This window comes from Schistocerca americana, chromosome X (assembly GCF_021461395.2).
Source record: "Schistocerca americana isolate TAMUIC-IGC-003095 chromosome X, iqSchAmer2.1, whole genome shotgun sequence".
In the NCBI taxonomy this organism is placed as follows: Eukaryota; Metazoa; Arthropoda; class Insecta; order Orthoptera; family Acrididae; genus Schistocerca; species Schistocerca americana.
The window spans coordinates 909043603-909068341 of NC_060130.1; the positions used below are offsets into that span (position 1 = coordinate 909043603).

At 40.6% G+C, this 24739-nt stretch overlaps 1 protein-coding gene across 2 annotated transcripts in view; it reads left to right on the plus strand.

Annotated features, from left to right (window-relative positions):
• Nucleotides 1–24739, plus strand: part of LOC124555191 (leucine-rich repeat protein 1-like) — a 113597-nt gene that overhangs the window by 10547 nt on the left and 78311 nt on the right. Inside the window, exon 1 of one of the 2 annotated variants that reach the window (XM_047129036.1) lies at nt 18981–19130. The exons of the other annotated variant lie outside the window; for it this stretch is intronic. The gene's annotated coding sequence lies outside the window, so the exon portion shown is untranslated. Of the gene's footprint in view, nt 1–18980; nt 19131–24739 lie in introns of those variants that run through there. 2 annotated transcript variants of the gene reach the window in all.

Here is a 24739-nt window from a genome sequence, read left to right on the forward strand (position 1 = left end):
TTTGAATGGAACCATTCCATGGTCCCTTTGTGGCGAATGTTCGGTTTTTGTTTGACTGCCCCTCATATACTGAAATCACCAAATGCTAAAAATTTAACCATTACAGTTGCCAGTCTCAGCACCAATCATCGATCCTCCATAAGTCGTCCTGCATTTTGTTACCACCTCTGTACACAATAGCACCATCTGTGAAAACCCTCATGGAGCTTCGAATGTTATCCACTGTATTATTTTTGTATATTGTAAGCAGTAATGACACTATAACACTTTCTTGTGGTACTCCAGAAATTATCTTCACATCTGGAATGAAATTTTCACTCTTCAGCAGAGTGTGCGCTGATATGAAACTTGCTGGCTGATTGAAACTGTGCACCAGAGTAAGAATCGAATTCCAGTTCCCAAGTATTAGTCTCAGTCCAGTACACAGTTTTAATCTGCCAGATTGTTTCATATCCGTGCACACGCTGCTGTAGAGTGAAAATTTCATTCTGGGAATGTCCCCCAGGCTGTGGCTAAGCTATGTATATGCAATATCCTTTCTTCAACAAATCCTAGTCCTGCAAGTTTCGCAGGAGAACCTCTGTGAAGTTTGGAAGGTAGATGAAGAGGTACTAGTGAAAGTAAAGCTGTGAGGATGGGTCATGGGTTGTGCTTGGGTAGCTCAGTCAGTAGAGCACTTGCCCATGAAAGGCAAAGGTCTTGAGTTCGAGTCTCAGTCCAGCACATTGTTTCAGACAGCCAGGAAGTTTAATCTTTACATCAGTCAGTTTCATCCTGTTAAGAATAATGTTTTAGGTTCTATCCCAAATCCAGTCACACATTTGGTCTGATACTCAGTAAGATCATATTGTGGTCACTAAATGACTGTGTGAAACTTATCAAATAAATTCCAGTAATCAAGATACAAAGCATCAATCTGTGTGCCTTTGTCTTTGTGGCACTCTGGATTTCATGGACAAACAGTGTGATGATTTTAGAAGATTACATGCTCGATATTTCACACAGTGTATGCTGTGTGGGCAATGGTCAGACTACTGTTACTGAACGGTGTTCACGTAGTGTATGGAAGGTATTTTCTGGGGTAACGTTGTAAAGGGGTAATGTTGTAAAGATAAGAACGGAAGACCATGAATGGAAAGTTCATATTACAAAGGGTATAAGAGAGGGACGCTGGCTTTCACTCCTACTGTTCAATCTATTCTGGGTGAATGAATGCCAAAAATATGATTTTCCAATGTAGTGAAAGTAGTGAAGGAATGCAGGACCTATTAAATGGAGTGAATGGTCTAAATGCATACACTATGGATTGAGAGTAAACCAAAGGAAGAAGAAAGTAATGATAAGAAGTAGAAATGAGTTTAGCAATAACATTAATGTCGAGAATGGGAACCTCCAATTAGTTGAAGTGAAGGAATTCAGCTACCTTGGAAGCAAAATAACATGACAGACAAAGAAAAGAGAGACTAGCCAAAAAAAAGAGGGCATTCTTGGTCAAAAGATGCAGTAGCCATCAGAAAGATCGTGGGTGACGCACATCGGCATGGCGTGTCATGGACAGTAGTTGCCGCAAGTAGAGTCCCATCCACAAGAGGGCACGCGAGAATTCGGCCACGACCTCTGCCGGCGGGACAACAACAACAACAACAACTCAGTCAGCACGGGCCGTGCCCTTTCAGTTCACATCGGGCATGCCTAGGACACAGTCTCGGTCTACGCTAAGTGAAGTGCGACGTAAAACGTGTACAGTGTTACTACAAAAGAAGTCTACTAGTATCTAACATGGGCATTAATTTGAACAAGAAATTTCTGAGAATATATGTTTGGAGCATAGCATTTTTTGGAATTGAATCATGCTGTGGGAAAACTGCAGAAGAAGAGAACTGAACTGACAAGATAACGAATGAGGTGGTTCTCTGCAGAACTGATGAAGCAAGGAACATCTTGAAAATATTGACATGTAGAAGGTACAGGATGATAGGGCATGTACTAGACACCAAGGAATGACTTCCATGGAACTTGAGTGAACTTTAAAAGTTAAAAACTGTAGGGATAAGTTGAGACTGGAATATATCTAACAAATAACTGAGGAGCAAGCCACATAAAACTCGTGAAAAGGCTGTTGGAAAAAAGCAATAATAAATAATTTTACACTTACCACAGTAGCGCAGCAGTATGCACTGGTGCTCATAGATGCAAAGTTTACTGTGTTTCTATCACTGGGATGGATGCTCAACACACAGTGGTGACTTGTAGCTAGTGTCTGCTACAATGAGGTCAAACTCTCAAACAGAAAGTTTTCTGAAATGGTCAGTAAGCCAGCCACAAACATTTTTGCGGAATTGATGTTGGATGTTTATCCTGTTATGGGCAGTTCTGTAAGTGAAGTAAGTTATCTGTGTACTTCCATCAGATTTATACTTAACAGCATAAAGACAAAATGGATTTAAAAAAGTGTGATTGAACTCTCAGCATCCTGACTTGGAGGCCGTGAGCTGCTCCAAAAATAACTGGAAAATAACAGGGCTGCTAGCTGTGCCATATGCCAGGCTCTGGTATTGGTATAATTCGAAGGGGGTGTTTCTCTGTGAGGATACGTTTGGAATCGTCATCCAGTGGCAGTTGCAAGTAGGCTTCTGACTAGTTTATTTTTTGTTAAAAGTTGGCCCATGGAAAGCTGGAGTTCATCCTAATGGGCTACTAAGGTTTAGGTCTCAATAATAGACTGCAAATGTACAGATTTTTCAAAATCACCACAGTACTAGAAGTTGCTGTTAGGGTTTGTGACAATTATCAGTGGAGTGGATCATTCTCTAGAGGAGACAAGTGTGACAGCACCCAAGGACATAAGTCAATTGAGTTCTGCTTTGATTTGTTCCCGTAGAAATATTGGGATTGAATGGGCATGAAAAAAATGGGGGCACGACATTGGTTTCATTGTGATGTGAGCCTGGAAATTGATAGCCACACCCTAAATCTTCCAAAAACAACGAGGAGAGATTATGAGCAGAGGGCGCCCAGTTGTTGGTATGGAAGATGATCCGATATCAGATGCACTTCATTAGAAATAGAAAATCCAAAAATTTTAAAGGCATCTAACCCAAATAAATTTTTATTGTTGGCATCATCTACTGCTAGAAAGTTCAAAGGCTGAAAAACTGTTTTATACAGTGCGGGACTAGAAAATTGTCCCAATATGGGTGTTTGTTGTCGGTCGTAACTCACCAACTGATGAGAGATGGGGGACAATGTCAGTGATTTGAGGTCCTCATAAGTGTGAGAATTTAACGAAGTCACCGCTGCTCTCATGTCTACATGCATTTTTAACATATTGTCCATAACACATACTTCAATATAAATTTTGTTTCAGGGTACCATCACTTGGGAAATGCTGTTCATATCCATGTTCATCTCTGATGCAGGAGGTTGAGAGTTACTCAGAGAAACAGTATGTCCTCTTTTTACAGTAGTTGCACATAGCTTAACGCTTTGGTCACACGGCCTGGTCGTGTTGAACAAACAAAAATGGCACAGAGAGAGAGAGAGGAGCAGGCAGCCACTGTTGTGATGCTGAATGCTGTTGCTGTTTAGCATGCTGCTGCCCCATGTGTCATGGAGACCGCTTGCTTCCCTAGATACTTCTGAAGACTGGGTAATTTTCAGAACCTATGTGAGAGAGGGATTTTCACATTGTAAAGCACGTTCACAAACTTCTCTATCAGGGGCCACTTTTATCTTGAACCACTGAATCAGTGTATTAGTCCTGGTGTGCTTCAGTAAGAAACTGGCAATGACAGCTAAGCCTGTGAAGTTCCATGGCCCAAGCTGTGTCCAACTGAGGCAGCCACTTTTGACAACTGTAGAACTCAACATGAGCAGTAATAACATATGTAAATTTGCAGTTCTAAGTAGAAAGCAACTGACACATTTCATCAGAAGAGAGGCTGGCAGGTTCCTGAGGAGGAGCCACCTGACACAAAAGGTGATAAACATGAGGAGAAATCCATGACAGAAAGAAAGCCTTACATTGCGGTCAGTGACTCCAAAAGCTTGGAAATGTTGCCCAGTGCGGTTTTCACACACGTCCCAATCTTCTTCAGTATCATTATATGGAGGAAATGGTGGGGGTTGCATCAATAGTAGTGAACACTGGCACATCAACGATGCTGCCAAATTGTTTAATGCCATGGAGAGGGCCTGCTCCTGGTTTGTGTGAGCTCACTGCTGTTCAACAAGAGATTTAAGAATTTCTTCCACTAACATATTGGGCTTAGCAAACCAAGAAATTAAATGCACAGAGTAGAATAACACACTCGTTACCAAAAATATTATAATATTGCATGACACAATATCAGAATTCCAAACAACAAACTTTTATTCCATTCCAACATGAAGGGGTATACTAAGACACTGAATGAAGTAGTGCTTAGTCCGAACACGTTTAACCGAGAAGTACTTCACTGCACAGTCTAATATGGAGCATACATCAGTAACATGAACATCAGTGTGGCGAGGACGCTGGTGCTCCGGCTTTTATACAGCTGTTTGGTACACAGCGCAATGCTTGCTGTGCTGTCTCTGCCAATGTGCAGCGGCTTCTTTAGGCCGGTCATGGAAGTGCCCACTGTTTAATTATGAGTGCATACTGTATAGAGTTACATCAGCAGCAGCTTCCAAAGCCTGATAGCAATCAGTGACTTCCAGCTGCTTACAAACTGCAAGTAACTCATTCTGTGTCAGTGAACAGCATTTGCATGGATACTGGAATGTGTTTGGTGCAATGTTTTTCTGAACGGTAAACAGTTAACTTCAAACTTATTTCATCTATTCTTTTTCAATTTCAGGATCAGTTGTACTGCAAGTTCCCTTCAAGAACCTAAGCTGTTATGGCGGCTTTGTTTGTTACATACTGCCTTTATATAAATTTGATCACCAAGATGTTCGTGGCAATCTGAGGACAGGTTCTATCCGTTCATGACAATCTGAGGATAGGTTCCACCCAAAATGTGTTGACTAAAGTCATTGGCTTATGAGCTGGTGACTTCTTACTTAATGACCAATACAGCAGTTGTGTTTTACTCCAATTGATGCCCAAGAAAGTGGTTTGTGTTACAATGAGAGAGAAATCTTTGATAAAATTTACAGATTCCATGAAGCTAACCTTGTGTCTCGAATTTTAGTTGAGGTTACACTCGCTAATAGATCCACATAACAAACTTGAAAACAGTATTAATTTATTGCAGATACGGACTATATATGCTACTGTTGAAGGGGTAAACTAAATGAAACACAATATGAAAGTTATAAAATGCATAAAACACGGTATTATGCCACAGCCGTTGACTTTGTAAGAGTTACGTTTATATTGCAATTATAAACTTTTGTGCACTGGTTTAGTACTAACAGGTCAACAAGCTTCAAAATGTGTAAATATTGCTCTATTCGTAAGTGTACATCAATGTTGTCTCTTCAAAATATTACCCATTAGATATTATGCACTTACGCGAACGCTTTTTTGATCGTGGAAATTCTTCAGGAATGTGCTCTTTGGGACAGCTTTGAGCTCTCTGTGACATGTTTCTCGTCTTCGCTTGCAAAATGTGTGGCCTTTAAAGTTCTCTTTATTTTTGTGAACAGAAAAATCACATGGGGCTATGTCTGGTAAATGGAACTAGGGAGGCTGGGCTTCATTATAGTATAGTTTTTGAGTTAGTAATACAAAAACAATCAAAAGTGTGAGCAGGTTTCATTACCATGATGTGAAAGCCATGAATTGTCTCGCCACAAACTCAGGAATTTTCTGATAGCCTCTTGCAAATGGCTGTTGTTGTGGTCTTCAGTCCTGAGATTGGTTTGATGCAGCTCTCCATGCTACTCTACCCTGTAAAAGCTTCTTCATCTCCCAATACCTACTGCAACCTACATCCTTCTGAATCTGTTTAGTGTATTCATCTCTTGGTCTCCATCTAGGATTTTTACCCTCCACGCTGCCCTCCAATACTAAATTGGTGATCCCTTGTGCCTCGGAATATGACCTATCAAGCGATCCCTTCTCCTAGTCAAGTTGTGTCACAAACTTCTCTTCTCCCCAATTCTATTCAATACCTCCTCATTAGTTATGTGATCTACCCATCTAATATTGAGCATTCTTCTGTAGCACCACATTTCGAAAGCTTCTATTGTCTTCTTGTATAAACCATTTATCTTCCATGTTTCACTTCCATACATGGCTACACTCCATACAAATACTTTCAGAAACGACTTCCTGACACTTAAATCTATACTCGATGTTAACAAATTTCTCTTCTTCAGAAACTCTTTCCTTGCCATTGCCAGTCTACATTTTAAATCCTCTCTACTTCGACCATCATCAGTTATTTTGCTCCCCAAATAGCAAAACTCATTTATTACTTTAATCGTCTCATTTCCTAATCTAATTCCCTCTGCATCACCCGATTTAATTCAACTACATTCCATTATCCTCATTTTGCTTTAGTTGATGATGTTCATCTTATCTCTTCCTTTCAAGACCATGTCCATTTCGTTCAGCTGCTCTTCCAGGTCCTTTGCTGTCTCTGACAGAATTACAATGTCATCGGCAAACCTCAACATTTTAATTTCTTCTCCATGGATTTTAATTCCTACTCCGAATTTTTCTTTTGTTTCCTTTACTGCTTGCTCAATATACAGATTGAATAACATCAGGGATAGGCTACAACTCTGTCTCACTCCCTTCCCAACCGCTACTTCCCTTTCATGCCCCTCGACTCTTATAACTGCCATCTGTTTTCTGTACAAATTGTAAATAGCCTTTCGCTCCCTGTATTTTACCCCTGCCACTTTCAGAATTTGAGAGAGAGTATTCCAGTCAACATTGTCAAAAGCTTTCTCTAAGTCTACAAACGCTAGAAACGTAGGTTTGCCTTTCCTTAAACTATCTTCTAAGATAAGTCGTAAGGTCAGTATTGCCTCACATTTTCCAACATTTCTACGGAATCCAAACTGATGTTCCCCGAGGTCGGCTTCTACCAGTTTTTCCATTCATCTGTAAAGAATTCACATTAGTATTTTGCAGCCATGTCTTATTAAACTGATAGTTTGGTAATTTTCACATCTGTCAACACCTGCTTTCTTTTGGATTGGAATTATTATATTCTTCTTGAAGTCTGAGGGTATTTCGCCTGTCTCATACATCTTGCTCACCAGATGGTAGAGTTTTGTCATGGCTGGCTCTCCCAAGGCTGTCAGTAGTTCTGATGGAATGTTGTCTACTCCCAGGGCCTTGTTTCGACTTGGGTCTTTCAGTGCTCTGTCAAACTCTTCACGCAATATCATATCTCCCATTTCATTTTCATCTACATCCTCTCCCATTTCTATAATATTGTCCACAAGTACATCGCCCTTGTATAGACCCTCTATATACTCCTTACACCTTTCTGCTTTCCCTTCTTTGCTTAGAACTGGGTTTCCATCTGAGCTCTTGATATTCATACAAGTGGTTCTCTTTTCTCCAAAGGTCTCTTTAATTTTCCTGTAAGCAGTATCTATCGTACCCCTAGTGAGACAAGCCTCTACATCCTTACGTTTGTCCAGTAGCCATCCTTGCCAATGCAAATGGCATTGAACTTAAAAGGAGCACTTATTATTGATCTTTCAATCTTGTGACAAAAACTCATGGCGCACCATGCCATTAAACTCGAAGATCACAGTCAGCATAAACTCCACATTTAACATCACTTGTTGAGCTTTTTTTTATTGTGTTGATGCTCCAGAATGCCTCTACTGGGATCATTTAACCTTAGTTCTATCACTGGTTGAGACATGTTTCAGTGATTGTGTGATTGTTGATTTCATTTAACAATTCCTGAGCAACTTGTGCATTTGCTTCTGTTGTTCAAAATTCAACAGTTTGGGAACAAATTTTGCTGACCAACATTGCATACCTTAAACATTTCAAAAGGTTTCATGGCAGGAGGTAGTTGACATTCAAGCATCATCAGACATCTCTGAATGTTATCTGACAATTGTTCATAATCACGTCTTGAACTTCTCCCACAATTTGCTGGGTCGTTCAGGGTGCTAGTTGTCTTCTTCATCTTCACGACCTTCTTGGAAATTCTTATACCACTCATAAACTTTTGTTTTACTCATAGCAGACTCACCAAAAGCAATATTTTACATTTATAAAACTTTTCTATCCTTTATTTCGTTCTTATAGCAAAATTTAATACAAATTCTGTGATCCATTACAAAAATTCTGTTACTTTTTGAACACACATGCACACTGCAACAACGGGAAACAAGTATCTTTTCAGACAACTCTCAACAGATTAAGCATCCTGTATAGCTACCACTACATGGATACTGTTCAGACATGATTTACAAATGCAACAATGAAAACATCGCCTAAAATGGGCTAATAAAACACACAAAATTACAAAAATTCTGTTACTTTTTAACACACATGCACACTGCAACAGTGGGAAATGATTTTCCAAACAAGAGATTGCTGCCAGAATTTGCAGAATAGACAACTGTGTCTCACGATTTGATTTAATACAAACTTTGTTAACACATTTTTAAACTTCTGATAATTGTCAGAATTATACATTTAGTCATGTTAGTACTAACTGAAATTAGGGAAGAATGATTACCTGAATGATGGTACTGCTGCCAAAATATGTAGTAAGCAGCTTACAACTGATATGTGGTACAACATTTGTGCGTCACTTTCGAATGTCCAAAAATACACAGCATATAATGGTACTCACTAGCCTTAGCAAAATCAATTGAAGATAATGGGAAAACAAACCAAAAGAGTAAGAATTTAGGAACATACCTATATATTCATCATGAAGTAACTCCCGATGTGGAGAAAACATATCAGGCTTATCAGGAAAATGATCTATTATATGGGCAGACTCCAGCGGCCCCAAGGCTGAGGTCCAGAAGAAGTTTTATCAAGACCACTGTAGTGTTACAAACAACAGCTACAGCAAGGAAACTTTGGTAAACCCTCGTCGCCAGTTTTACAAACCCTTGCCGGGGAAACGGCTTCTGGTGCAGTACACCGCTAAGACACTTTAGAACCTACCACTATTAAATAGCTATGCAGCAGGGTCAGATAACAGAATAGCAGAACAAAGGTTCTACAACACTGCAACACATTAGTAACAAAGTTGCACAAATGAGTGAAAAAGGTTTACTTACCTTGGTGACTTGTTGAATAATGAATTTTTCAATACTGCATGTAATATAACACATCCCTGGCTGAAACTATCCCATCTGGATGTGAGCAGGATTGGATTGTTTGGATGGTGGGGGGGGGGGGGGGGGGGGTCACTCAGCTGCTTTTGATCTGGAGTTAGAAGATAAAGGAATAACCTCTAGAAGTGGTACTTCCTGTGGCTCTAGAAGAGGTACTTCCTGTGGATATCACCAACTGTGACTGTGAAGAAAGACACACCATGCAACACCTATTGGTCTGTCAACTATATCCTGCATCTTGCACAGAAGAGGATCTACCCCTGACTCCAAGCACCATTGATGTTGCAAGATTTTGGGCAACAGTAGTGTAGCTTAATTGTTCTTTCTGTCTTTTGTTTTTAATTCTATTGCATTGTATTGTTTTTGCATCTGACTTGAATCAATGAATAAAACAAAAGAAGAACTGGAAGTCAGTCTGTTCACATATATCAACAAGTGAAACGCATGAATGCTGTACTTCACTGAATATGTGACACCTTCTACTGTAGAATGAATATGAATGCTGAGGATTGATTTATGCCATTCAAATTAATGAAATTCGTGAAGCATTAACAAAGCATGTCATCTACTTAGAATGACTAACAATGCTGCCACAGTTGCTGTTATTAAGGAAGTATCAGATAGCAGTTGCTAAAAAAGACTTCGTGAATCAAAGCTTATAGTGCAGTAATCACGGAAGTTGTGAGCCTATACTTAAATTGAGACCATTAATGCAGAGTGCATTTATAGTATGGCTTCCATGAGGGGCCTCACCAACCTAATGTTGATGAAATGTTCTGTCCTAAATTACTTTTCTTCACTCCCCACCTCCCCATACCCCACCCCTTCCTGCCATTTCCTCTCTTGTATTTTTTGTCTGGAAATGTATGAGAGAGATTCAAAAACTCTAGACAGATTGGAGGAACATTGACTAGCCAACCAAAAATGAACATTGCAATGTTATTAGTTGTACTCAAAATGGTGAAAAATCTTAAAGCATCAACACAGATTGTCTTCTGATTGGGGGGACATTAAAAAACATTTCAGGTTGCAGGTTTAGCTTAGTTATTCTTGTGCTGTTTCTTTCATTTACATTTTGGAAGGGGCTGGGCCTTAGGCAAAATAAATGGTAAAAGAGCACTTACGATGTTGTTGGCCTTTCTGTTGCATGCTGCTGTTGACAATGGTCCTCTTTATAAATTGTGGTAAGTGAACGTGACAAATCATTAATTGGATGTGGGTTGCCAATAACATTGTCATTCATAATATCCTATACTTTTTAAATGAAGTTTGCTGGTATTTTGTTAAACTATCTTCAGTTTAAAGTGTGCTATTAGGCCCCATCCTTACCACAACCCCAGACATCATGACGTTTTCAGAAAAACATGATTGGATTGAGAAATTCTCATTAGCAACTATATACTATCAAATAAGTGTATGCTGTCTAGTCTTCATGGACATCCAAAAGGCCTTTGATAGAGTGCAGTGGGATAAGCTGTTAGATATCTTGATAAAGAAGGAAGTAAAATGGAAGGAGAGACGATTGATTGCAAATATGTACCTGAATCAGAAAGCTTGGGTATGAATAGGTAATGAGATCTCTGAAGACAGCGAATATTGGGAGAGGTGTTAGACAGGGCTGTTGTCTCTCACTGATCCTATTTAACATCTATCTGGAGGAAGTACTGAAAAGCTGTTCGGATGGAACAAGAGGTGTCAAGATTGGTGAGCGGAAAATTGAATGTATAAGATTTGCAGATGACATGGCGATCCTCGCAGAAAATCAAGAGACGTTGGCTCAAATGCTAAATGACCTGAATGAAGTCTGTGCAGCAAATGATACGAAAATTAATAAAAAGAAAACTAAAAGCATGGTCGTAGGCCTAAAGAAAAGAAAAGTGAAAACTAAATTGGGGTCAGAAATCATAGAACAGGTGATGATGACTGTATACTATCACCTGATGTCTATGACTGACGAAAACAAATTGCCAGCAGCAACATTGGGCACAGATGCTGTAAGTGCGCTTTACCCAAAGAAACTGTACAACAAGAGCAATCTGATTATGTCCTGTGAATTGTCCCTATATCATCACTTACATGCATATTGGAGACTGATCCAACCACAAACAGATTGCTCCCTCAGGATATAACTGTCACTGGACTACTGAGGTATTTGATAGGACTCTGTGATATGTATCAGGTTGAAAGGTAAAGTGCAACCTTTATGCTCACACCACATTCACAAAAGTACAATTTTACTGAAAAGTAATAAGTTTTGTGAGTACAAATTACCTGTTTTTGGTGGATGTTAGTCAGTAATATCAATGTTTATCACAATGTGTCTCCTTGATAACCACACTTTTGCCAGCTTTTTGGAACTGTCATAACATTGCTCACTTAGGAAAAACCAGAGCCCATGGGCAACTAGCATATGGCTTGCCTTTTACTTGTTGCAAGAATTCTGAGTCAGTTCAGGAAATATTGCTAAATGCTGCATAACTTTAGCTTGCAACAATGGAAATACAACATGCTTTTCTACATGAATCCTGACTTCTGTGTATTATCTTCAGTGTTGAGATAATGTAGGAACTTTTCATGGTGTGTCATGTATGCAGTATATTGTTCCCACAATCACTGGCATTCCACACCATTACTCTCTTTCCAGTTAAATGAAACTACAAATCTGTCACAACCAAAACCATTTGAAATTCGCATTAACCAGTGACACTAACTATACATTGTGTTACTGGTCTTAATTGTGGGTAGAGTCATTCTCCACTATAGTAGTTGCCGAGACTTAGAATTATTTTAGATCGTTTTGGACACAAGGTGGTCTGTACTCCAGACTACAGAACTTGGCAAATTGAATTGTCACAGCTTGCATTATCAAGGAACTATTCTTCCTACCTTATTAGAGTGTGTTTCTTTTTTCAACTTTTGGGCTGTACCCATGAAGTGTGTCAATCTTAAGTGTGCTTGATCAACTCACTGGCAGAGCTCTTGACTTAACTGTGGATATGTTCTTGCCATCTACTGTAAGGCAAAAATAGCTGAATGCCTGCACAGCCTCAAGACAAATGATACGTATAAATATTTTGAGCAGTAGAACAAATAAGTGCAGATCTATGTGGACTCAGGTGGGCCCTACTTTGAAGTCGGCCGCCACAAATTGATCATATCTGGGAAGTACACTGATTTGCAACCTGTCTTGTGTATTTTCTGTTAGACATTGTACGGCATTATTTCCAGCAGACCACAACACTGCATCTGTAGTAAACAACTCAGCCACTGACACTGAATTGATCAAGCAAGTTGAAATTTTGCACGACACAGCACCACAGTTCAAGGTCAGTAAACAATTTTGTACTAATGTGTGACAAGAAGTAGCTTTTGCATAATGCGAGCAGCCTCAGAACATCACACTTCGAAAGCTGCTTCCTCCTCTGACAAGTTGATCCACCATTACTTTAAGGTTCTGGAATTCCACTTTCAGTAAAACATATTCTAACTAGATGTTTTTTATTTGAAAACAAGAGAGCCATCACTGACCCATCTGGGGAGCTGCCCTCTGTATTAAACTACATGGAACAAGTGTAGAGTGTATTTTAAAATTTTGCGAAGTGTCAACCTCCCTGAAGTGACTGGGAGGAGGATTTTATTGTGTTCTTGTTAACTTTTTACCTTAATCTTCTTCTTCTTCTTCTTCTTCTTATTATTATTATTATTATTAGTAGTAGTAGTAGTAGTAGTAGTAGTAGTAGTTACAGCAGCAGCATGTATCTGGGTACTAAAAAGTTGAAGTACTCTTATTCAGTTTACAAATAGATAACCAAGTAACCACCCTTTCAGTAACAAAAGGATGAATATCATCATTACATAGATAAGCTCCTCTCTGGAGAAATATCGAATGAGTGCTTAACTTCTGTTTTTGTAACTTCCAATTGTCTGTGATCTTTATGGAGCATAGAATATAGTGTGAACATTCACATCAGTTCAGGTGCTCTGCATAGCAATGTTTTCATTCAAGTGACCAAGATACATTATGTGGTTAGTCCACTTGAAATATTATTACTTTTTCTAAAATTGTTTCTGCGCAGCTGGACAGTTTCCATTATCCATTATCTAATTCACCTTTTGAAATCTGGGAAGGATCCTACTTGTGTATATATTGAAGTTTTACCTTCACTAGCTACAAGGAAAGAAATTTGACTGGGTGTTCATCCTCCACCTTTATGGTTCTTAAAATTTTGAATGACTCCTAAGTCATTTTAGATTCAGTTAATGTCACTCAGCCATTGGTAGTCCAAATCTGCTACAGTTTTTGTGTGCAAAGATGTGGTATACTGTTAGGATATGTAATATCCCCAAGACAGCTCCATGAATTAGGCTTTGAAGGATGTCCCCCATCGTTGTTAGAGAAATAATATGTGAGCTTTAGATTAGATTAGATGTACTTTTTGTTCCAATATATCCATAGTGAGTAGAGCCTCCAGGATGTGAAACATATAAGAAAATAAAAGTACTACTTATAAAATGAAATAAAACAATACTGCATTTATGACACAGTGAAAAAAAGCTAGAAATACTGCATAAGTTCAAAAGAACGTAAGTAGATTGTTTTGGATGTAGTAAACAATACAGCGTAAATGCAATAGTGCGCACAGCCACAGCACATTGTTATTGCTTACTACGTATCTTCCAGTGTTTGGAAGTGGTTCCTTGGTTCTACCTTCAGTTCATGAAAATGGACAGCATTTTACAAGATGATCTCTTTACTGAGAAAAAAATTGTTTCTCAGCTAAACGTAGCATATGATAGTGGAGATCCTTCTTGAGAGTGATTTACAGTGGTAAGAAAATATTTTTTTTTTATTTATCTCGCATTAACAGCAGTCAGCTAAAATTCTAAAATTTAGCGGTAACACAGCTGGTAACGCCACACTTCAATTTTTGTGCACGTTAGTCCTTTCTGCTAAAGGTGTTTTGAATACCCACTTGATTATAGGTTCTCATGTAAATCCAGAATGAAAAAGAAGAGTTAATTTCCTATATGGGGTTCTCAGTCACTTTTCCAGGGCCATCTAATGATGCAGGTAATTTTTTATTGTGACTCTTAGCATTATTAATGATATTGTCATTGTCATAAAGACATGAATTTGAAATTCAACTTTGGCATTCTTAAGGTAATTTTTCAAACGTTTTTTTGTCTAGAAACTTCACTGACTGCATCCAAGAATGGTCAGATTGATACAGCAACCACAGTTGCCACTGGAAACGACAGTACGTCTTCCCATTTATTGCTACACAATGGTGCTAATTTTTTACCAGACAATTCACGTAACTTATCAGAAGTTGATGAAAGCAAGGATGTTGAAAGTGGAGGTCAAGAATTTTGTGGTGATCTAAGCAGTGACAAGAAAAGAAATCTAGAGCCTGCCTTGAAGATTGGAAGAAAAATGACAACAAAACTCTGGGAATGTGCGGACAAGCATATGTTGGTTATGAAAGAAGTTGAAGTGTCAAAATTACTCACAATAGTCCAAGAGGGGCACGGAAATTAGGTCCGATGTGTACTTCAAAGATGTCAGAAATCGTTCAAGGGACGTGTCGTCAAACTTGTGATGGTGACATGCAGGCAATTTTTAACACTTTCTGGAAAATGATGTCATTGGATCAGAGGAAGATTTATGTCATCAGTCTTGTGGACATAATTCCAACCATGTACCTTGTTGGTTGTAGCCCCCTGAACACACAGGGTTTGCTCTGCTGATGCCTGCGCCGTTAACTCCTCATGTATGCCAAGGGGTAGATGCCCATCTCCTTGCGGCATCGGGACTCCCGACAATGACCATCCTGCCAGGTGGCCTTTGCTGTGGCTGGGTGGCGTCTTGGGGGGGGGGGGGGGGGGGGGTCCTGGTCGGAGTAGGTGGCATCAGGGCGGATGACACACAATGAAGCGAGTACATCATCTCTTGCTGGTGGTGAAACACCAGAAATCTCTAAGCATTCACGAGCTCAATTCAACGCGCAGAAGTACGACCAAAATTGTTCCCCTCCCTGGCCACACCATGGGAGGAATGTCAGGCTAAGGGTGGCAGCGGATCTTATTCTCTACAGTACCTTGTATGTTCAAGAGCTGATGGGGAATCTTTCATGACAATGAAGCCTCAGTAATTTGTTAGGCATTTATAGGACAAGTTTGGGGAGGTGGAGATCTGGGTGTCTTAATGAAAACAGCATCCTCTGCCCAGTCATGGGCATAACTCCGACGTGTCCGCTGGGATCCAAGGGATAATCAGGTTGCCACCGGTGCCTTCATCTTGGCGTTCGAGGGTGATACGTTGCCGAAGAAGGTTAAGGTGATGGTCTACCACTGTGATCTAAAGCCCTATATCCCTCCCCCAGTGCGGTGCTTTGAGTGCTGGAAGTTCGGCCATATGTCTTCCCGCTGTACTTCCAGTGTCACGCCCATCACATCCCAACACTCCATATGCCCACACCTCCCATCTGTGTCAACTGCGGAGAGCACCATTCGCTTTGCTCGCCAGACTGCAGGATTCTCCAGAAAAAAGGAAAATCCAGGATTACAAGACCCTGGACCAACTGACCCACACTGAGGCTAAGAGAAAATTTGAACGCCTGCATCCTGTGTGTATGACATCATCTTACGCCGCCGCCGCTACAACAGTTCTGGCACCACCAACCCAAGTCACCTTTCAGAGCCGGAAGACTACACCTGCCCCCTTGATGGTGCAAGACCACCTACAATAAATCAGACCTTAAGGCAGATATTGATAGTTGACAAAGGCGGCAGTCGTGGGGGAAACAAATCAGCGTGCTTGTGTTTCCGTAAAGTGTGTGTGTGTAACATTGTATACGTGATGTTCAAGAGAAGTGAAAGCATTTATTACTACCTATTATTTGTGCTATGTTCTGTGAATGTCGTCACAAGTGCTACGCTAGTATTTATTTTCTAGATTCTCTAGTAAGCTTGGCATAATTTAAAGTGTAAACTGTTCTTGCGATGGGTCATAGCTGTTGAGTATGTAAATCCAATTACGGCAAAACATATGATACCTCAACATTTAAGTTTCCCAAAGAAACAGCTTTGAGGAACAAATGGATTAAACTAATTCATAGCGATAATTTTGAAGTGCACAATAAAACTGTGGTATGCATTAAGCATTTTGAACCTGTGGTTAGGGAAGACATTTTTCCTGTGGAAAATAGTGAACCAATACGTGTGCCATGAAAAATACCAAAACTAACAAATGATGCAATTCCAACTATCTTTCCTAATCAACCTTCATATCACACATTACCAATTCCTAAGGAAATGAAGAATCTTGAAGATCGTGTTCAACATCTACTGGAACGTGATGAATGTAGTTTCAGTAATTGGTGCGAAAATGACAATATACTTGACTTTCAGCATTTCAAAAATGAAGTGCAGAAAAGGAATGTTTGTCCATTTACACTTTTAGTAAAGGATGACTACATATCTTTCATTAAATTAAACGACGATTCAGTCAGTGATGTGCCATTAGTTTCAGTATGCTTCAAGATATCATGTTCCTTGGAAGTAAAAGTGTTTGCCTACAGAAATCTTGAAATGTGACAAGTGGACGAAATTTGACAATCTAGTGAGTCACCTAAATGGTTTCACAGATAACTCTATTGGCACCGTTGACAAGATTATAATTGTAGTCAATGTTCTCAAACAAGCACTGAAAGCTGGAAGTGATTTTGATGATGAAATAGCCCCTAAAATAGAATTTGTTTTGGAGCAATTACAACTTTCAATAACAAAGCAAAGCACATATTCTCCTGAGCTTTTGATATGGGCATCAACCAATTGCTTTTCATTTCCTGGTGTCTACCATCACTTGAGAAAAACAAATGTGTTAACATTACCTCATCCTGTCTATTAAAGGCAGTTTCTATGCAAAAGTGTCCAAATAAACCTTGTATTGGTCCATTACAGGTAGCTTTTTTGAGGGGGGAAAAATTTCTTCAGGAAAGTGATAAGGTAATTTCACTGATGCTAGGTGAAGTTTATGTTAACTCAAAATTCTCTTATAAGGCAGGAAAGATACTTGGCGTAGCTGAGAATACGTCAGATACTACAACAGCAGGTACAATGCAGGTTTTCATGGCATCATCTCTACATTCTGATTATAAAGAAGTAATAGCTATCTTTCCTGTAAAAAATGTTAATTCTGATACACTACTGAAAATGACAATTGATGTATTAAAGTTAATGCATGAAGTTGGATATGATGTTATATGCCTGGTAGCAGATAACCATAGCACTAATAGGAAAATGTATCAGCTTATGTGTGGTGACATTTTACAGCCGTGTATTACAAATCCAGTTGCTCCATCCAAATTTCTCTTTCTTCTGTTTGATGGTGTGCACTTGCTTAAGTGTATTAGAAATAACTGGTTGAATGGAAAAAATGAATCCTTTTTAATGTCAGATATTGAGGATACATTTGCTTTCATCAATACCTTTCTACACAGTGATGAAGGGAATGCTGCATGTGAATATACTGTCAGTGAAGCAAAGTTTTCAGATTTGAGGAACCTGTTTCATTCTGGGAAAAATAAACTGTAGAAACTTGCCCCAAAGCTAGTGACAAAGGCAGTATATCCAACTTCTATTGAGAGACAGAATGTTGCTCTAAATTTTGATTCTAAAAATGTGGCAGCACTAGAAATTTTGAAAAGTCAGGGGATTGAGATTTCTGATGGCACTATTCAGTTTTTAAAATTAATCATTAAATGGTGGACAATTTCTAATGTACAGCATGCCATGAAAGGTAAATACACATCAGATGATAATTCTAGCCCAATCACTGGACCTACTGACTCCAAACTTCTGTTTCTTGAAAATTTGAAAACATCTTGACATCTGGCATGTATTGCCTACTCATGGAAAACTAACCAATGAAACATATACTGCTTTCTCTCACACACTTGCAACAACAGTTCAGTTATGCAGATATATTTTTAATACTTACAACTGGTCCTACATTCTTACAGCAAAATTACACACTGATGCTTTAGAAGCAAGATTTGGAGCTTATAGAAGGCTAAGTGGCTGCACATATAATGTTTCAATTGAGCAAATCTTGGAATCTAACAGGAAACTCAAAGTAGTAAGTCTACCAAAGCTCAGATCTACTAAACATGGTGAATTTACATTAAATGATTTTGCAGCAAAAGTAAACTGCAGCATAAAACACCAAATGTATGAAAATTTAGATAAATTAGAACCTGCTCTAGAGGAACTAGCAAACATTCCCATGATGCATGAAGATTTGAAAGTCTTGGTTTGTGTTGCTAGCTACACCAGCAAAACAGCACTTGAAAAGCTGCGAAAAGGTGGAAAATGTTCAGGTTGTGAAGAAATGTTACAGACAGAGGATGAAATTTTGTTGCAGTGTGAAACCAAAGAACTCCTTTCCTATTTCAACTAACTGAATCGTGGGGGATTGAAGTGTCCTCCTTCTATAATGATTTCCTTGTGTTGTAATATATATAAACTTTTTCGGGTTCTGATTAGCAGCACATATGAATCAGAATTTCTCAAACTTAAAAATCAAAGAGATGCAGTACTTGCCTTAGGAACTGAATTGCGTGAAAATGCCATTAGTAACATCAGTGATGTGTGCAAATGTGGCATTCCTTTAAAGACAATAATCAAGAAAAGTATTAAATGCTTTCAAATATTTTTATTAATAATTACACAAAACTCGAATGAAAAGTGTGTTTCAAAGGAAATTGCTCAAACACCAGTAAAACAAAAAAGGAGCTCATGAAGACATTGCAGCAAAATAACAAAAATGCAAAGTGGCCAAGCTGAGCAGCAAATAAATCCAACAGGTACTCAAAGTCAAACCACTTCTAGCATATTACATAATGACAGTGACTAGAATTAACTGTATATTGTTTAATACAATTTTGAGCTTTAGTTACATGCTTCACTTATTATTGCTATGTAGCTCCTATTTTGCAAATTATTGTTAGTGTCCAAATATGCCATTTACATGCGTTGTGTAGTAGTTGTTTGGATTTGATTTTGAGTTGCGTATCCTAATTTTACTTCGTCATAGTACTTATTACGTAATTTGTGACTTTAGTAACAACTTTTTATTTAAGTTCGAATATAGAAAAATAAATAACAATATGACATTTCTTGCGCAATTTAGAATTTACTTTCCATTTATGAAGTTTGTAAATAATTCGTGTTAAGGTCCCACTGAAATACTTGACCTGAGACTGCTACCATCTTGGTTTCTGTGTTGTGGTCTGATGTATTGTAGGTGGTCTTGGATGGTGGGGGGCATTTCCCTCCCTGTTGCTCCTGCACAACCTACTTCAGGAGCAACACCCCCCTCCCCCCACCATAGTGGGGTAAGTCTTCTTCGGCTGCTCTCGCTATGAAGTGAAGTGGTCCCTTGGGTCATTCCCTTCCCAGGTTTCTGCTAGTAGGAAAGATGACACCCACCAGTAGCTGAAGAGCCCAAAAGCAGCTGGTCGTAGGGCTTCACGCTCATCTTCAGTCCCGGAGACTGAGCCAGTGAAGTCCTCCCAAGCCATGGAAACCCAAGGAGCAGTAAGAGAAATCCAAAAGGAAAACCCCCAAGACCAAATAAGTTGCGGTGGCACCCACATCACCACTACCCCCAAGCTCTGCGTCTGAGGATAGGGTGGAGATTTTGGTGTCCGCTGAGGACCTAGATCTCGCCAGATCCTCAGACACAATGGATATAGTCTGCTCAGGCAAAACGTCGGTGGCAGCAGGTGACTCTCAGGGGTAAACTGCCTCATTGAATGTTCTTAAATGGCATGTTATCTACCGACGCAGATGCAATTGCCAAGCACTTTGCTAAGTACTTTGCTGGAGCCTCTGCGTCGGAGAATTACCCCCCAGCCTTTTGCACTCTCAAAAGGCGGCTGGAAGGGAACGTCCTCTCATTCACTACACGCTGCAGTGAATCCTATAACACCCTATTTACAGAGTGGGAGCTCCTCAGTGCCCTTGCACATTGTCCCGACACAGCTCCTGGGCCTGATCAGATCCACAGCCAGATGATTAAACATCTGTCTACAAGTGACATCTCCTCGTCATCTTCAACTGGGTCTGGTGCGATGGTGTCTTTCCATCACAATGGCAGGAGAGCATGATTCCGGTGCTCAAACCCGGTGAAAACTCGCTTGATGTGTATAGCGATTGGCCCATCAGCCTCATCGACATTCTTTGTAAGCTGCTGGAACGTATGGTATGTTGGCAGTTGGGTTGGGTCCTGGAGTCATGTGGCCTGCTGGCTCCATGTCAGGGCAGCTTCCACCAGGGTCGCTCTACCACTGATAATCTTGTGTCCATCGAGTCTGCCATCCCAACAGTCTTTCCAAGATGGCAACACCTGGTTGCCATCTTTTTTCACTTACGTAAAGCATATGACATGACCTGGTGATATCATATCCTTGCTACATTGTACGAGTGGGGCCTCTGGGGCCCGCTCCCGATTTTTATCTAAAACTTCATGTCGCTTCGTACTTTCCATGTCCAAGTTGGTGCCTCCCATAGTTCCATCCATATCCAGGAGAATGGAGTCCCGCAGGAGAATGGAGTCCCGCAGGGCTCTGTATTAAGTGTCTCTCTATTTTTAGTGGCCATTAATGGTCTAGCAGCTGCTGTTGGGCCCTCTGTCTCACCTTCTCTGTATGCAGACGACTTCTGCATTTCATACTGCTGCTCCAGTACTGGTGTTGCTGAGCGGCGCTTGCAGGGAGCCATCCACACGGCGCACTCATGGGCTCTAGCTAACGACTTCCAGTTTTCAGCAGTAGTCGTGTGTCATGCTCTTCTGTTGGCATCGTACCGTTCATTCGGAACCACCACTTTACCTTAATGACGATCCACTCACTGTAGTGGGGACATATTGATTCCTAGGACTGGTTTTCGACGTTCGATTGACTTGGCTCCCTCATCTTCATCAGCTTAAGCAGCAGTGCTGGCAGCACCTCAATGCCCTCTGTTGCCTGAGCAACATCAATTGGGACGCAGATCGCTCTGTGCTGGTGCGGCTCTATGGAGTCCTTGTCCAATCCCGATTTGACTATGGGAGTATGGCTTATGATTTGGCAGTGCCTTCAGCGTTGCATTTACTCAACCCTGTGCACCATTGCAGGGTCTGACTAGCGACAGGAGCTTTTAGGAGGAGTCCGAGGACCAGCATACTGGTGGAGGCTGGGGTCCTTCCATTGCAGATCAGACGTGTGCAACTGCTCGCCGATTACACAGCGCGCATTCGTAGTTCACCTGAGCATCCAAATTACCTTCTTCTTTTCCTGCCCGTGGCAGTCCATCTCCAGCATCGGTGGCCCAGGTCGGAACTAACGATAGCAGTTTGCATGCGGTACCTTCTCTCTGAACTGGAGTCCTTCCCTTTACCACCTCTACTTGCGGCCCATTCATGTACACCTCCATGGTGTACGCCTCGGCCACAGCTTCGTCTGGACCTTTCATGTTACCCTGAGGACTCCATTAACCCTGCAGCTCTCCGCTGTCACTACCTCTCGAACCTTTACGTGTTCTGGGCCTCTGAAGTGGTTTACACCGATGGCTCAATGGCTGATGGTCTCGTTGGCTTTGCCTACGTTAATGGCAGCCATATTGAACAGCATTCCTTACCCGATGGCTGCAGTGTGTTCACTGCAGAGCTAGCGGCCATTTCTCATGCACTTCAGAATCTCTGTTCATGCCCTGGGGGTCTTTTCTTTTATGTACTGACTTCTTGAGCAGCCTGAAAACTATCGACCAGTGCTACACTTGTCATCTTTGGTAGTGTCCATCCAGGAGTCCATCTGTGCCCTGGAACGGTCCAGTCGTTCAGTGGTGTTCGTCTGGACCCCTGGTCACGTTGGAATCCCACGAAATGAACTTGCTGACAGGCTGGCCAAACAGGCTACACGGAGACCACTTCTGGAGGTGGGCATCCCCACAACTGACCTGCGTTCGTTATTACGCCGCAAGGTTTTTCAGCTTTTGGAGATGGAATGACAAAATCTCCGTGTGCACAACAAACTGCAAGCCATTAAGGGGACCACAAACATGTGGAAGTCCTTGATGAAGGCATCTTGCAGAGACTCTGTGGTTCTCTGCAGGCTGTGCATTGGCCATGCATGGGCGACCCACGGCTACCTCCTGCGCCGTGAAGACTCACATCAGTGTCAGTGCGGCGCCCAGTTGACAGTGGCCCATATTCTTCTGTTACGTCCTTCTTTGGCTGCCCTGTGACTTCATCTTCGGTTGCCGGACTCGTTATCATTGATTTTAGCAGACAACGCCTCATTGGCTGATTTAGTTTTACGTTTCATCTGTGAGGGTGGGTTTTATCGTTCGATCTGAATTTTAGTGCCTGTTCTTTGTCCCTCTGTGTCCTCCACCCTAGTGCTTTTAGGGTGAAGGTTTTAATGTGTTGCAGGGTGGCTGGCTTTTCCTTTTTATTTTTGTGGTCGGCCAGCCACTGTAATCTGCTTCCTTGTTTTACTCCCTTCTCACTGTTTCTTGCATCTCTCTGTTGTTCTCTTGTCCTGTTTTGTTCCTTTTAGTGTTCATTGCCTTCCCTTCGACTTGTGGTCTTTCTTTTTTTCCATTTTGTGTTATACGGGGTGGTCAAAAAGTCTTTCTGCAGTGCCGTATGATTGTTCACCCGTCTGGGTTACTTCCCTTCAAGTGGACTCTCCCAACATTCCACTGTTTCGTTTATCTCAGTAAAAATGAATATTCAGTAAATTAATAACTTGTATTTCACCGAGTTTCATTTCGGTATGTTCACTGCGCGTATGGCACACACAGTTAACAATCATTCCACACTGCGGAGAGACTTTCTGAACACCCCATATGTCTCGTCTATTTTATTCTCACACTTCTGGCATTATTTTATTAGGAACAAGGGACCAATGACCTCGTAGTTTGGTCCCTTTCCCCCTCTTTTAAACGAACCAACCAACCAATCAACCTTAGGAGTATACGAATATGGGAAGTCACACATGTCATTGGCAGATCCTCTACCACAAATATGCAGTTGTATAGTACTTCAATTAAGTACTATCATAACCTCATCTCTCTTTCCCACAACTGCCAGGGCATGCATAGTATCCACATAGTTAGGGCAATGCACAGTGGCCCATGGTAAGGGGTAGGGGGCATTGCTATACAGTCCTATCACACTGTAAATTCTGCCTACTCACTCGCCACACATGATCAGTAGTTGTGCACACATTTAAAATCATATGCTAGGTGATGTAAGTTAAATGTGTAAGGCTGGCTAACCCACCACGCATAAAAGAAGGAAAAGACACAGTATATGTCTCCTTTGGGAAGGTTTTTTTTTTTACAAAACACCTGATTGACTGTTGACGTAGGAATGCAACACCCAGAGTTTTCATCACTTTAATGGGTGTTTGTAACTTTTGTGCCATAATTTATGACATTTGAATAAGGAGTCAGTACTTCGTAACTGACTATTCTATTGGGCAGGTATATATTAAGTGATTGAATGGACTTAGTGCAGAGGCGGTGGTAGTTTATAAGGCAGGGTTAAAACATATACCTCAAGTTATGTATCCCTTGATAAACTGATTAATGTAGGTGACTGGCAAACCAAGTCTTTAGGGATAGTTATAAATCGAAATAAGAGTTTGGGAACAATGTGTTTTCTGGTGTCACAGCTATCAGTGCTTTGTTATGGGTTTTCACTAAACCATATCAAAACAGTTTGTGCATCACAGAGTTGAAACCTTAATGGGAGGGTGACTAATACACAGAAGTAACTTTACTGGGGCTTCGGATGATGTGGGAGGTCATGTTTTCATTGTAGAAGTCACAAGAGTGGCGTTACATTTGGGAATGTAAACATGGAAACTTCTTTGGTCAACCTGAAGAGCCTTGTGCTGAGTTGGCCGCAGTAGCATACTGTGCAGGATATGTAGGGGGGGAAAGCATGGGCATTGCTGGTTTACATTGTTGTTGCATATAGGAAATTAATTTGTGCTCCAGGGTGGGGTCTGAGAATTGAATTGTTTGTGACGTATAATGTGGTGATACTGTTTCTGTCAAGGATAGCGATATTATATTTGAGAAATATTAAGAATAAATGCATAGGATCATATCGGTCATATTATCCAAGATTATTTAGCCAGCACCCAACAACACATGATTGCGACAACAGCTAGCAGATCAATGTGGGAAATGTGGCTAGTGTAAGAATACAAATCACAGATGACATGTAGAAAAGGCAGAAAAACCCAAAACAGTATTAAAGTATAAAACTACAGGGTGGTCCATCTGAAGTTTCGGATGAGATTATGTCGAAAACTATACATCGGCTAAGAATGTTGGGTAAGATAAGTTCGTAAGCTCAAAGGGGGACATCAAATGATATACTACACATGACCTCCAACCCCCGCCCCCTTCTGTGGGG